Genomic DNA, 16198 nt, shown 5'->3' with positions numbered 1-16198 from the left:
CAGAGCTAGCTAATGTAGCTAACGTTAGTGGCCTGTTTGTAAACAGAGACAGAGGTGCGTGCCAGGGGAAGAGCAGCAGTGCCCACCTCCGCTCTGCCTGTTAAGAATTCTCATAACCCACTCATACCGTAGGGACAATATAAAGGAAAATTTTAGTGGTTTTAATACCGTGGCTTTTTCATATCGCGGTGTACCGTAAAACCGGTTATCGGCCCACGTCTACTCATGATACAAGGCAAGGTGGAGGTGTTGCTTTAATTCATAACTCTGGATTTAGTTTATTAGCTGTTGGAGATCTACGAGTAAAATATGATTCATTTGAACATCTGACTCTTTGCTCTATCCAGGATACTACAAATAGCCAAGATCAGAAGAAAAAATCAACTGTGTGACATTGTCACTGTATATAGGCCCCCAGATCCATATTCTGAATTCCTTAAATGAATTTGGTGAGTTCATCTCTAATTTGGGAATCCGTGCAGATAACATTCTTATTATTGGTTACTTCAACATTAATATAAACAGCCCTTCCGATCCCCTCTGCAAATAATTTATGAGCATTATAGATATATTACGATTCCAGCAATGCATTCAGGGTTTGACACATATTAGTGGAAATACCCTAGATTTGGTCCTTGTTCGCGGTATCGCTGTCACAAATATTGACATCATACCTCTTTCGTCAGTGGTCTTAGATCACTCAGTAAATTTACAGTCTCGTTGCCGTGTTTAGTGGAACACGAATCTTGTTTATCATTGTGGTGACACATCAACAAAGTAATCAATAAAACAAGCATTTCACTGCTATGCTGATGATACACAGTTATACAACCCCTGGCAATAATTATGGAATCACCGGCCTCGGAGGATGTTCATTTAGTTGTTTAATTTTGTAGAAAAAAAAGCAGATCACAGACATGACACAAAACTAAAGTCATTTCAAATGGCAACTTTCTGACTTTAAGAAACACTATAGGAAATCAGGAAAAAAAATTGTGGCAGTCAGTAACAGTTACTTTTTTAGACCAAGCAGAGGAAAAAAAATATGGATTCACTCAATTCTGAGGAATAAATTATGGAATCACCCTGTAAATTTTCATCCCCAAAACTAACACCTGCATCAAATCAGATCTGCTCCTTAGTCTGCATATAAAAAGGAGTGATCACACCTTGGAGAGCTGTTGCACCAAGTGGACTGACATGAATCATGGCTCAAACATGAGAGATGTCAATTGAAACAAAGGAGAGGATTATCAGACTCTTAAAAGAGGGTAAATCATCACGCAGTGTTGCAGAAGATGGTTGTTCACAGTCAGCTGTGTCTAAACTCTGGACCAAATACAAACAACATGGGAAGGTTGTTAAAGGCAAACATACTGGTAGACCAAGGAAGACATCAAAGCGTCAAGACAGAAAACTTAAAGCAATATGTCTCAAAAATAAAAAATGCACAACAAAACAAATGAGGAACGAATGGGAGGAAACTGGAGTCAACGTCTGTGACCGAACTGTAAGAAACCGCCTAAAGGAAATGGGATTTACATACAGAAAAGCTAAATGAAAGCCATCATTAACACCTAACAGAAAAAAACAAGGTTACAATGGGCTAAGGAAAAGCAATTGTGGACTGTGGATGACTGGATGAAAGTCATATTCAGTGATGAATCTCGAATCTGCATTGGGCAAGGTGATGATGCTGGAACTTTTGTTTGGTGCCATTCCAATGAGATTTATAAAGATGACTGCCTAAAGAGAACATGTAAATTTCCACAGTCATTGATGATATGGGGCTGCATGTCAGGTAAAGGCACTGGGGAGATGGCTGTCATTACATCATCAATAAATGCACAAGTTTACGTTGATATTTTGGACACTTTTCTTATCCCATCAATTGAAAGGATGTTTGGGGATGATGAAATCATTTTTCAAGATGATAATGCATCTTGCCATAGAGCAAAAACTGTGAAAACATTCCTTGCAAAAAGACACATAGGGTCAATGTCATGGCCTGCAAATAGTCCGGATCTTAATCCAGTTGAAAATCTTTGGTGGAAGTTGAAGAAAATGGTCCATGACAAGGCTCCAACCTGCAAAGCTGATCTGGCAACAGCAATCAGAGAAAGTTGGAGCCAGATTGATGAAGAGTACTGTTTGTCACTCATTAAGTCCATGCCTCAGAGACTGCAAGCTGTTATAAAAGCAAGAGGTGGTGCAACAAAATACTAGTGATGTGTTGGAGCGTTCTTGTTGTGTGGGCCGCCAGAAGAGGAGGTACTACTGGCCCACTACCAGAGGGCGCCCTGCCTGAAGTGCGGGCTTCAGGTACGAGAGGGCGCTGCCGCCACGGACACAGCCGGGGGTGACAGCTGTCACTCATTATCTCATGCCAGCTGTCATCCATCTTCACTACATCATTCCACTCCATAAAAACCGGACATCATCTCCACCTCGTTGCCGAGATATCATCTACCAGTGAAGGTAATATTCTCTGCAGTAATCTAAACTGTGTCTTAGTCTGAACTCTTTTTGCAGCTGCTTTCCTGTGGTGTGCCTTATCTGTGAGATTGGCGTTTGGTGTATTCAACGACGGCTTCGCTTCACACCCCAACCAGATAAGTGGTTAGACAGGAGCTGCACGAATGTGTGTTAGAGGTGGAGGTGGAATCTCCACCATTGTTGTTTCTGGGTGTGCACGCACCCACGTCTTACTGTTTTTGCTCCTCGCCAGCAGTACCAGATCCGACATTCGGAGACGGTGGCCACCTGGGGACTCGGGACTTGGCGGCTCCAGTATTCTCCAGGTTCGGTGGCAGAGGAAATCGTGTGGTTCCGGTTCTTCTCAGGACAAACGTCTTCTATCCTCGAGCCTGCCCACACGTCACCTTTGTGGATTGACTGTTTTCATAAATTCTGTATTCCTCTGTGTTTTGGTTGTGCCCTTTCACAACAGTAAAGTGTTCATATTCGACTCTTTCATTGTCCGTTCATTTACGCCCCCTGTTGTGGGTCCGTGTCACTACACTTTCCCAACAGTTCTTTTGTTTTTCATGATTCCATAATTTATTCCTCAGAATTGAGTGATTCCATATTTTTTTCCTCTGCTTGGTCTAAAAAAGTAACCGTTACTGACTGCCACAATTTTTTTTCCTGATTTCTTATAGTGTTTCTTAAAGCCAGAAAGTTGCCATTTGAAATGACTTTAGTTTTGTGTCATGTCTGTGATCTGCTTTTTTTCTACAAAACTAAACAACTGAATGAACATCCTCCGAGGCCGGTGATTCCATAATTTTTGCCAGGGGTTTTACATGCCGATAACTGCTGGTAATCTCATCCACATAAAATCCTTAGAAGATTGCCTTGCATCAGTGAGAAACTGGCTGTCTAATAACTTCCTACTTTTAAACTCTGATAAGACTGAAATGATGGTTCTTGGTCCAGTGAGACATCGGCATCAATTTGACCAGTTAACGCTCAGCCTCAGCTTGTGTGTCATACATCACACTGACAAAGTGAGGAACCTTGGGGTGATTTTTGATCCTACATTGTCCTTTCACCTCCACATTAGAGATATTACGAGGACTGCTTTCTTCCACCTGCGAAATATAGTGAAGATTCGTCACATCCTGTCTATGGCTGAGGCTGAGACCCTGATCCATGCGTTTGTTTCTTCTAGATTGGACTCCTGCAATGTTTTATTTTCTGGTTTACCACAGTCCATGATTCAGGCTCTCCAATTGGTTCAAAATGCTGCAGGCAGACTTTTGACACGAAGCAGAAAGTTCGACCACATTACACCCATTTTGGCGTTTCTTCACTGGGTTCCTGTCCCAGTGAGATCAGATTTTAAGGTTCTACTACTAGTCTATAAAATTGTTGATGTATCATCCCGGGGTCTGTGTTCTCAGGGTGCAGGACTGCTTAGTGTCCCTAGGGTGAATAAGAAGTCTGTGGGTCACAGAGCTTTCTCTTATCATGTCCCTGTTCTGTGGAATGATCTCCCTGCATCAATAAATCAGATTCTGCAGAGACTTTCAAGTCCAGACTTAAGACGCACTTATTTTCTCTTTCATATGGCAGCATACAGGCATAGTATGTTACTATGCCTGTTACTTTTAACCCTTTTGTCTGGCAGAGTGAAGGACCGCGCGCTCTCCAGCGCCCAAAGGGATCGAAGCCCGGCGCTTCTGGACTCAAATTCACCGCCAAACACCCCCCAGGTGGACACGACAAACTGACTCTGTGAAGGATAGAAGAGGTGAGGTAAGTCAACAGCTACAACTAATATCCTTCAAAGGCACACACTATCAGCAACACATTCAGGTCTGAATTTAAGCTTTATGTAAATGAGCAGCTTCTCACAACAGGTGGAGGATCATCAGTCCGCACGCCACGGCCGTGAGAAGCAAGCTGCACAATTCTTATCAATGTTCAAATATACTGCGTAACAAAATACCAAATTACTATTAACACTTATTCAGACAATCAATCACCTCTGATGTGTGCTGACAGCATGTGTCCCTCACCCGTCCTCCTTCACAGGCATGATGTGTCAAACCCAGGCGCGGCCCTCAGCGTCTCACAAACGAACGTCACAAGGTCGAGTTCCCGGCAATTCTGCTTGAACCACTCATGGCTTAAATGCAGAACACCATCTCATTATCTGCTTCAGCTGAAAGTCTTTAAGTTTGCACGTGAGCATCATCCAGAGGTGCTGCGAGTCATTAGGCCTGCACGTGGACATCCTCCACAAGTGCCGCCAATAATGTTGATGAGGGTGAAGGATTCTTCTGCCAGCACCTTCTCCACAGACAAAAAACAGTTTGCATACCACCTGGAGAGCAAAGAAAAGAAAATAACACAAAAACATCCAGCCAAACCCCCCAACACACAACAGTACCCCCCCATCAACGGGAAGCCTCCCGGCGACCGAACAGACCAGGCCCGAGAACAGCACCTCCCTCCGGGGTCCATGATAGCAAGCAGACGGCATAACGCTCCCAAGGTCCACAGCAGGACAGGGCACTGTGGCTGGAAAGCTGGCATCAACAAAACCCCAAAAAAGTCCCACATACAACCCAACATACAAAAAAAAACACAAAACCCACCCAAAACCGCCCCATCCAACCCCGGGAATTAAAGAAAAACTCCCAAATGCAAAAACCCAACACAGCCCCAACAACACAATACAAACACAAAGTCACAAAGAAAAATAACAACCAACCCCCCCCCAGAACGATATGCAGCCCACCCCCTTCCCCCACCCCCCCCCCGAAGACCTTTACCGCCAGTTCTAGGAGAGACAACCAAAACCGGAATCCCACAGAGGTCCCCAGGTTTACATGGAGGAGCAGCGCCCCCCAGAGGACCGTACCATCAACCCCAGGAGACCCCCTCCCCACAACCCAGGAACCCCAGACCCGGCCACACTTGGTGAGTCGGCCCCACAATCAATTCCGCCCCCCCCAGAGGACCGTCCCATCAACCCTGGAGGTGAAACCTGGAAGGAAGCATAAAAACACAAAAATCCAACCCCCAGCGGACTTCATTAAAACACCCCGGGGGCAAATAAAACAACTGGAAAACCCAGAGCCAGTCGTTAGCTCCATTTTGGCGAACAGCACAAAATTACTAAGCCGGGGAAGGAAACAGGAAAAACTAACCCGGTCCCAACCCCGAAGCGCAGCGGAAAACCGGAAATACGTCCGGTGCCCCTATCCGACCATACCACCAGCCTATCGGGAGGGGTGGAACTACCGAAATGGCGAACGGCAACAGATCGGCCCACCCCTCCGACTGAGGTATGTTCCCGCTGCACCACACCCCTGTAACACCAATGACGAACGGTCAAAGGCCCACCGAGGCTGGAGTGGAACCGGGCCCTAACCAAACCCAAAAAAAAAACGCCCCTGACAACCCCCGCCTAGGTGCAGAGGTCTTCTGAGAAACACTCAGCGTGACCAACCTGCACCACCCCACAACCCACAAGACGAACGGTCTTAGGGCAAGTGAGGTTGGGGTTAGGGAAGCAGGGAAATAAAAAACAACAAAACAAAACAACCCAATCCCAAACAGAAAATATCTAAATTCAAATGATAAAAACCGACGATTGGCTGAGTCCAGCTGAGCTCCGACCCGCCAGTCGTTTACTCCACCAGAACCGCCTCCAAACACCCAAACAATTTATAACCCCTCACAAAAAACAAAAACTGCCCAAGAAACTAATTATGTTTTTTTTTTTTTTTTTTTGTGTCCATTATCGTGCCTGTCCCAGAACACCTGGAGATACGTCATCACTATCTTTCTTGACGCTTATGTGACCGGGGCAATATGGTGGCTTCAGCTCTTCTGAGTTGCATGGGCTCATCCGCAAGAGGAGCCAGAGGTCCCGTCGGAGGAGTCACAGTGGGGCGAAGAAGAGGCGGCCCAGATCTGTGTCGGGGAAAGCCCCGAGACAAAAAGACCCGCTCTGAAGTCCGCCCTCTCTCGCGTCCACGCTCCTTTATCCGATCATCCAGACGAATAACCAAAGATATTAGCTCATCTAAATCGTTTGGTTCGTCACGGACTGCTAGCTCGTCTTTTAATGAATCGTTCAAACCATCCACAAACACTCCTCTTAAAGCTGCAGTATTCCAACCGGACTGAGCAGAAAAAATTCGGAAATCCACGGAATAATCCGCCGCACTCCGCCTCCCCTGCCTGAGATTCAGCAACCGTTGTGCAACGGTATTTGTTTTCACCGGATGGTCAAAAACCAATCGGAACTCCCGGGAGAAATCTTTAAATGATCCTAACAATGGAGAATTATTACTCCACAACACGTGACCCAAGCTAAGGCGTCACCTCGGAGCAAATTTGTCACATATGAGACACGGCTACCATCAGAAGAGAAGGAAGCCGGTCGCTGAGCAAAAACCAGAGAACATTGCATCAAAAACGGAGCACAAGCTTCAACGTTTCCTGCATAAGGCTCCGGATGACAAATAATTGGTTCAGAAGCCAAATCTCTGGGTGACGGAGTTATCTGCACCGGTATCGATGGTGCTGCAGCTGGAGCAGCAGGAAGCGGAACGGCTTGCGCTGCAAGCTCCGTAACGCGGGCATCTGTTTGTTTGATTTGGTTTGCGAGATGCTGTAATTGCTCCCATATTTTCACCAAGTGTTCTTGAACTCTTTCGGCAAACGGAACCGCTTCTGCCGCTGGGTCCATTTTAAAATGGCCGGGAACTACTGTTATGTGCCGACGCGGGTTGAGGAGCGGACCTGCGTCTGACTGAACCCAGCGCTAAATAACCAGAAAGCAGTTCCAAAAACAAAACATTTATTTCCCTTTCTGTGTAATAATTGTGTACAACATAATATATGGTTTGTCTGGCGGAGTGAAGGACAGCGCGCTCTCCAGCACCCAAAGGGATCGAAGCCCGGCGCTTCTGGACTCAAATTCACCGCCAAACACCCCCCAGGTGGACACGACAAACTGACTCTGTGAAGGATAGAAGAGGTGAGGTAAGTCAACAGCTACAACTAATATCCTTCAAAGGCACACACTATTAATCAATTTCAATCAATTTTTTTATATAGCGCCAAATCACAACAAACAGTTGCCCCAAGGCGCTTTATATTGTAAGGCAAGGCCATACAATAATTATGTAAAACCCCAACGGTCAAAACGACCCCCTGTGAGCAAGCACTTGGCTACAGTGGGAAGGAAAAACTCCCTTTTAACAGGAAGAAACCTCCAGCAGAACCAGGCTCAGGGAGGGGCAGTCTTCTGCCTGGACTGGTTGGGGCTGAGGGGAGAGAACCAGGAAAAAGACATGCTGTGGAGGGGAGCAGAGATCGATCACTAATGATTAAATGCAGAGTGGTGCATACAGAGCAAAAAGAGAAAGAAACAGTGCATCATGGGAACCCCCCAGCAGTCTACGTCTATAGCAGCATAACTAAGGGATGGTTCAGGGTCACCTGATCCAGCCCTAACTATAAGCTTTAGCAAAAAGGAAAGTTTTAAGCCTAATCTTAAAAGTAGAGAGGGTGTCTGTCTCCCTGATCTGAATTGGGAGCTGGTTCCACAGGAGAGGAGCCTGAAAGCTGAAGGCTCTGCCTCCCATTCTACTCTTACAAACCCTAGGAACTACAAGTAAGCCTGCAGTCTGAGAGCGAAGCGCTCTATTGGGGTGATATGGTACTACGAGGTCCCTAAGATAAGATGGGACCTGATTATTCAAAACCTTATAAGTAAGAAGAAGAATTTTAAATTCTATTCTAGAATTAACAGGAAGCCAATGAAGAGAGGCCAATATGGGTGAGATATGCTCTCTCCTTCTAGTCCCCGTCAGTACTCTAGCTGCAGCATTTTGAATTAACTGAAGGCTTTTAGGGAACTTTTAGGACAACCTGATAATAATGAATTACAATAGTCCAGCCTAGAGGAAATAAATGCATGAATTAGTTTTTCAGCATCACTCTGAGACAAGACCTTTCTGATTTTAGAGATATTGCGTAAATGCAAAAAAGCAGTCCTACATATTTGTTTAATATGCGCTTTGAATGACATATCCTGATCAAAAATGACTCCAAGATTTCTCACAGTATTACTAGAGGTCAGGGTAATGCTATCCAGAGTAAGGATCTGGTTAGACACCATGTTTCTAAGATTTGTGGGGCCAAGTACAATAACTTCAGTTTTATCTGAGTTTAAAAGCAGGAAATTAGAGGTCATCCATGTCTTTATGTCTGTAAGACAATCCTGCAGTTTAGCTAATTGGTGTGTGTCCTCTGGCTTCATGGATAGATAAAGCTGGGTATCATCTGCGTAACAATGAAAATTTAAGCAATACCGTCTAATAATACTGCCTAAGGGAAGCATGTATAAAGTGAATAAAATTGGTCCTAGCACAGAACCTTGTGGAACTCCATAATTAACTTTAGTCTGTGAAGAAGATTCCCTATTTACATGAACAAATTGTAATCTATTAGACAAATATGATTCAAACCACCGCAGCGCAGTGCCTTTAATACCTATGGCATGCTCTAATCTCTGTAATAAAATTTTATGGTCAACAGTATCAAAAGCAGCACTGAGGTCCAACAGAACAAGCACAGAGATAAGTCCACTGTCCGAAGCCATAAGAAGATCATTTGTAACCTTCACTAATGCTGTTTCTGTACTATGATGAATTCTAAAACCTGACTGAACCTCTTCAAATAGACCATTCCTCTGCAGGTGATCAGTTAGCTGTTTTACAACTACCCTCTCAAGAATCTTTGAGAGAAAAGGAAGGTTGGAGATTGGCCTATAATTAGCTAAAATAGCTGGGTCAAGAGATGGCTTTTTAAGTAATGGTTTAATTACTGCCACCTTAAAAGCCTGTGGTACATAGCCAACTAACAAAGATAAGTTGATCATATTTAAGATTGAAGCATTAAATAATGGTAGGACTTCCTTGAGCAGCCTGGTAGGAAGCTTACAGCACCTGGTATTCCCAGGCGGTCTCCCATCCAAGTACTAACCAGGCCCGACTCAGACGAGATCAGGCGTTTTCAGAGTGGTATGGCCGTAAGTGCACAGTGTGAGGGTTTAGGGTCTCTGACGCACGCCCTGTTGTGTCACCGCCATCAGCAGCAGCGCCGGCATTTTTATTATTACTGAGCCGATATCAGCCGAGCGCTTTCAAGAATTCACCAACGTGCCAGAAGTCATGCTGAAGTGATGTGGTGTTTTGCAGCCTGCTGCACAGAAGCAGCTCCACGTTACGCATCACCAGTCAGTACAGGGTGGATCAAACCATCTTCCTCGGTCCTGTGCGCACTGGTCGCGAAAAGTCCTGGCACTGTGGAGAAGGGTTGTAAGAAAATAAATGTGACTCTTTTCACACGCTCACAGCGATAAAACGGCAGAACCAAACCCAGTGCACATCCATGGGAAGCCTACTCTTTAGACCTTTGTGCGTCGGCTGCCCATGTCCTCGGTTAGCAGTCGACGCACGACGGTCTCCGGTGATGGGGTTGCCAGCAGCCTCCCGCCGGCTTCCCCCACCACGACCTCAGATCAGAGGACACCACCGGCCGAATTATACAACATAATAAATAAATAAATAAATAAATGCTGATGATTTTATTATATTCTTGGCGGATGTAATGAGAGTGAGTATGTGTGTGTGTGTGTGTGTGTGTGTGTGTGTGTGTGTGTGTGTGTGTGTGTGTGTGTGTGTGTGTGAGAGAGAGAGAGACAGAGGAAAAACAAAACAAAACAAAAGCAACTCATAGTTAAATATCAAGTTTTACTTCTTGCTCTGATGACCAGCGACAACATGTGCTTTGACTGTCACTATATATTATCACTTTGGACGATATGTACCTTTGAACAGTCCATATATCATCATGGCAACAATATATGATAAAACACACGTGCAGCACGGTCACCAGGAGGCTGTCATGGCTAAAAATCTTCTTTTCTTTCTTCAGGTTGTTCAAACGAAAGATTTCGCTGGCCGAAAGACAGTTGATGACTTTGTGAAGACTGGAGGCTCCAGTTACAATGTGCTGCGTGATAACTGCCACCAGGGGGTCAATCGCATGATGAGACAGTGATCGCAAAGACACGACCTCCTCCTCAAATACCACAAACACAGTATGAATGTTTCTGCAAAAGAACATCAAACTAAACCACAAAAGGTTTTGACGGATGACATGAAATCATCTAAATCAGAGCTCGGAGAAATAAACAGTCACACAGCATCCAGACAGCATCCAGACAACATACAGACCACATGAGACAACATCCAGACACCATCCAGACAGCATCAAGACCACATACAGACAGCATCCAGACCACATGAGACAACATCCAGACACCATCCAGACCGCATCCAGACCACATCCAGACAGCATTCAGACCACATGAGACAACATCCAGACAGCATCCAGACAGCATCCAGACAGCATCCAGACCACATGAGACAACGTCCAGACAGCATCCAGACCACATCCAGACCGCATCCAGACCGCATCCAGACAGCATCCAGACCACATCCAGACAGCATCCAGACCACATCCAGACAGCATCCAGACAGCATGCAGAACACATCCAGACAGCATGTAGACAGCATTCAGACATCATCCAGACCACATCCAGACAGCATCCAGACTACATCCAGACCACATCCAGACAGCATCCAGACCACAGGAGACAACACCCAGACAGCATCCAGACTGCATCCAGACAGCATCCAGACCACATGAGACAACGTCCAGACAGCATCCAGACCACATCCAGAAAGCATCCAGATCGCATCCAGACCGCATCCAGACAGCATCCAGACCGCATCCAGACCACATGCAGACAGCATCCAGACAGCATGCAGAACGCATCCAGACAGCATCTAGACAGCATCCAGACAGCATTCAGACAGCATCCAGACAGCATCCAGACCACATGAGACAACATCCAGACACCATCCCGTCAGCATCCAGCAGGCATCCAGACACCATCCAGACAGCATCCAGACCGCATCCAGACCACATCCAGACAGCATCCAGACAGCATGCAGAACGCATCCAGACAGCATCCAGACAGCATTCAGACAGCATCCAGACAGCATCCAGACCACATGAGACAACATCCAGACACCATCCCGTCAGCATCCAGCAGGCATCAGACACCATCCAGACAGCATCCAGACCGCATCCAGACCACATCCAGACAGCATTCAGACCACATGAGACAACATCCAGACAGCATCCAGACCACATGAGACAACGTCTAGACAGCATCCAGACCACATCCAGACAGCATCCACACAGCAACCAGACCACATCCAGACAGCATCCAGACCGCATCCAGACCACATCCAGACAGCATCCAGACAGCATGGAGAACACATCCAGACAGCATGCAGACAGCATCCAGACAGCATGCAGACAGCATCCAGACAGCATCCAGACAGCATGCAGACAGCATCCAGACATCACCAAACCACATCCAGACATCATCCAGACCACATCCAGACCGCATCCAGACAGAATTCAGACCACATGAGACAACATCCAGACACCATCCAGACAGCATCCAGACAGCATCCAGACCACATCCAGACAGCATCCAGACCACATGAGACAACATCCAGACACCATCCCGTCAGCATCCAGCAGGCATCCAGACACCATCCAGACAGCATCCAGACCGCATCCAGACCACATCCAGACAGCATTCAGACCACATGAGACAACATCCAGACACAATCCAGACAGCTTCCAGACCACATGAGACAATGTCCAGACAGCATCCAGACCACATCCAGACAGCATCCAGACCGCATCCAGACCACATCCAGACAGCTTCCAGACAGCATGCAGAACACATCCAGACAGCATGCAGACCACATGAGACAACGTCCAGACCGCATCCAGACCACATCCAGACAGCATGCAGACAGCATGCAGACAGCATTCAGACATCATCCAGACCACATCCAGACAGCATCCAGACAGAATTCAGACCACATTTCAATCAATCAATCAATTTTATTTATATAGCGCCAAATCGCAACAAACAGTTGCCCCAAGGCGCTTTATATTGTAAGGCAAGGCCATACAATAATTACGTAAAAACCCCAACGGTCAAAACGACCCCCTGTGAGCAAGCACTTGGCGACTGTGGGAAGGAAAAACTCCCTTTTAACAGGAAGAAACCTCCAGCAGAACCAGGCTCAGGGAGGAGCAGTCTTCTGCTGGGACTGGTTGGGGCTGAGGGAGAGAACCAGGAAAAAGACATGCTGTGGAGGGGAGCAGAGATCAATCACTAATGATTAAATGCAGAGTGGTGCATACAGAGCAAAAAGAGAAAGAAACACTCAGTGCATCATGGGAACCCCCCAGCAGTCTAAGTCTATAGCAGCATAACTAAGGGATGGTTCAGGGTCACCTGATCCAGCCCTAACTATAAGCTTTAGCAAAAAGGAAAGTTTTAAGCCTAATCTTAAAAGTAGAGAGGGTGTCTGTCTCCCTGATCTGAATTGGGAGCTGGTTCCACAGGAGAGGAGCCTGAAAGCTGAAGGCTCTGCCTCCCATTCTACTCTTACAAACCCTAGGAACTACAAGTAAGCCTGCAGTCTGAGAGCGAAGCGCTCTATTGGGGTGATATGGTACTATGAGGTCCCTAAGATAAGATGGGACCTGATTATTCAAAACCTTATAAGTAAGAAGAAGAATTTTAAATTCTATTCTAGAATTAACAGGAAGCCAATGAAGAGAGGCCAATATGGGTGAGATATGCTCTCTCCTTCTAGTCCCTGTCAGTACTCTAGCTGCAGCATTTTGAATTAACTGAAGGCTTTTCAGGGAACTTTTAGGACAACCTGATAATAATGAATTACAATAGTCCAGCCTAGAGGAAATAAATGCATGAATTAGTTTTTCAGCATCACTCTGGTCCTAGCACAGAACCTTGTGGAACTCCATAATTAACCTTAGTCTGTGAAGAAGATTCCCCATTTACATGAACAAATTGTAATCTATTAGATAAATATGATTCAAACCACCGCAGCGCAGTGCCTTTAATACCTATGGCATGCTCTAATCTCTGTAATAAAATTTTATGGTCAACAGTATCAAAAGCAGCACTGAGGTCTAACAGAACAAGCACAGAGATGAGTCCACTGTCTGAGGCCATAAGATCATTTGTAACCTTCACTAATGCTGTTTCTGTACTATGATGAATTCTAAAACCTGACTGAAACTCTTCAAATAGACCATTCCTCTGCAGATGAGCAGGCACCGTCTCTACGGGGATGGGGTAATGAGGGGATGGCAGGGGGAGAGAAGCTGCAGAGAGGTGTGTAAGACTACAACTCTGCTTCCTGGTCCCAACCCTGGATAGTCACGGTTTGGAGGATTTAAGAAAATTGGCCAGATTTCTAGAAATGAGAGCTGCTCCATCCAAAGTGGGATGGATGCCGTCTCTCCTAACAAGACCAGGTTTTCCCCAGAAGCTTTGCCAATTATCTATGAAGCCCACCTCATTTTTTGGACACCACTCAGACAGCCAGCAATTCAAGGAGAACATGCGGCTAAACATGTCACTCCCGGTCCGATTGGGGAGGGGCCCAGAGAAAACTACAGAGTCCGACATTGTTTTTGCAAAGTTACACATCGATTCAATGTTAATTTTAGTGACCTCTGATTGGCGTAACCGGGTGTCATTACTGCCAACGTGAATTACAATCTTACTAAATTTACGCTTAGCCTTAGCCAGCAGTTTCAAATTTCCTTCAATGTCACCTGCTCTGGCCCCCGGAAGACAACTGACTATGGTTGCTGGTGTCGCTAACTTCACATTTTTCAAAACAGAGTCGCCAATAACCAGAGTTTGATCCTCGGCGGGTGTGTCGCCGAGTGGGGAAAAATGGTTAGAAATGTGAACAGGTTGGCGGTGTACACGGGGCTTCTGTTTACGGCTACGCTTCCTCCTCACAGTCACCCAGTCGGCCTGCTTTCCCGGCTGCTCGGGATCTGCCAGAGGGAAACTAACGGCGGCTAAGCTACCTTGGTCCGCACCGACTACAGGGGCCTGGCTAGCTGTAGAATTTTCCACGGTGCGGAGCCGAGTCTCCAATTCGCCCAGCCTGGCCTCCAAAGCTATGAATAAGCTACACTTATTACAAGTACCATTACTAAAGGAGGCCGAGGAATAACTAAACATTTCACACCCAGAGCAGAAAAGTGTGGGAGAGACAGGAGAAGCCACCATGCTAAACCGGCTAAGAGCTAATAGCTGCGCTAAGCTAGCGGATTCCTAAAAACACGCAAAGTGAATAATGCGTAAATAATTTAGAGGTGATTCAGCAGAGGGAGTGCTTTAGTTAAGGCACGTGAAGATTACACTGTGAAACAAATCGTTATCTAGGTAACTAGATCAATCTAGTGAGAGCCAACCACCAGACCACATCCAGACAGCATTCAGACCACATGAGACAACATCCAGACAGCATCCAGACAGCATCCAGACCACATCCAGACCGCATCCAGACAGAATCCAGACCACATCCAGACCGCATCCAGACAGTTTCCAGACAGCATGCAGAACACATCCAGACAGCATGCAGACCACATGAGACAACGTCCAGACAGCATCCAGACCGCATCCAGACAGCATGCAGACAGCATTCAGACATCATCCAGACAGCATCCAGACCGCATCCAGACCACATCCAGACAGCATCCAGACAGCATGCAGAACACATCCAGACAGCATCCAGACAGCATGCAGAACACATCCAGACAGCATGCAGACAGCATCCAGACATCATCCAGACCACATCCAGACCATATCCAGACATCATCCAGACCACATCCAGACCACATCCAGACATCATCCAGACCGCATCCAGACAGCATCCAGACCGCATCCAGACCACATCCAGACATCATCCACTCCGCATCCAGGCGGCACGTGGATGAACGACCCAAACTGACCCTCTGATTCTGTTTGTCATGACCTTTGGCTGGAACTGGGTCCCTGCAGCCTGCCGTTCTGTTAATCTGTAATCCCACCTACAGACCACTTGCACCTCAAACAGGTGATCCACTGGTTAACTCGTCCACCTGCCTGAAGAGTTGACCTCATTACAATCAGCTGGTTTAGTGGGAGGACAGAATAAATGTGTGGTTGGATTCTTACTGAGTGAAGCCAGGACCAGATGAGGAAACCTGGTTCTGATTGAACTGATTGATAAAATATAAATCCACAATTGTAGAAAAAAAAATCCAATTAAATTACATCTTTGATCATCTACTGTGGTTTCTAAATGCTCTGAATAATTATATTACTGTTTCCTGTTCCTGTAATTGCAGCTTTCTGTGTGTTATATTATGTTTGAAATAAAAAGCTAAAAAAAAAAAGTCACAGCGGGTGTCATGTGCTTTTCCTAACGCCAAAGGGCGGCAGAGTCTGAAAAAACAATTTTCATGAGAAGAAAAGTTCAGCAGTAAAAACAAACATTTGTCAACTTTGCACCCAATGAGTCAAAACTTTACACGTTCTCGAGAAATGCTCAGAATGCAAAAGATTTTTGTGGGTCGGTCTCAGAACATCTCATCGGCCCCTCGTAGCTGAGAAGAACACAGTGTGACCCCTCCACATACATCAAACAACTTTTAAAAGAGACACCGTTTAAGCGAACATTGAGCCGATGGGATC

General features: G+C 46.0%; 1 long non-coding RNA gene across 1 annotated transcript; it reads right to left on the bottom strand.

The window, feature by feature from the left end:
- Positions 1-239: 239 nt before the first annotated feature.
- LOC117513549 lies at positions 240-10655 on the bottom strand. Its single transcript, XR_004561631.1, has 3 exons — positions 10479-10655; positions 952-958; positions 240-252 (listed from the first exon to the last, which is right to left on the bottom strand). It is a non-coding gene; the product is annotated as an uncharacterized LOC117513549 (long non-coding RNA).
- Between the last annotated feature and the right edge of the window lie 5543 nt (positions 10656-16198).

Source organism: Thalassophryne amazonica, chromosome 7, assembly GCF_902500255.1.
Source record: "Thalassophryne amazonica chromosome 7, fThaAma1.1, whole genome shotgun sequence".
NCBI lineage: Eukaryota > Metazoa > Chordata > Actinopteri > Batrachoidiformes > Batrachoididae > Thalassophryne > Thalassophryne amazonica.
The sequence above is the reverse complement of the archived record's forward strand: the minus strand, read 5'-3'. Positions and strand labels throughout refer to the sequence as shown.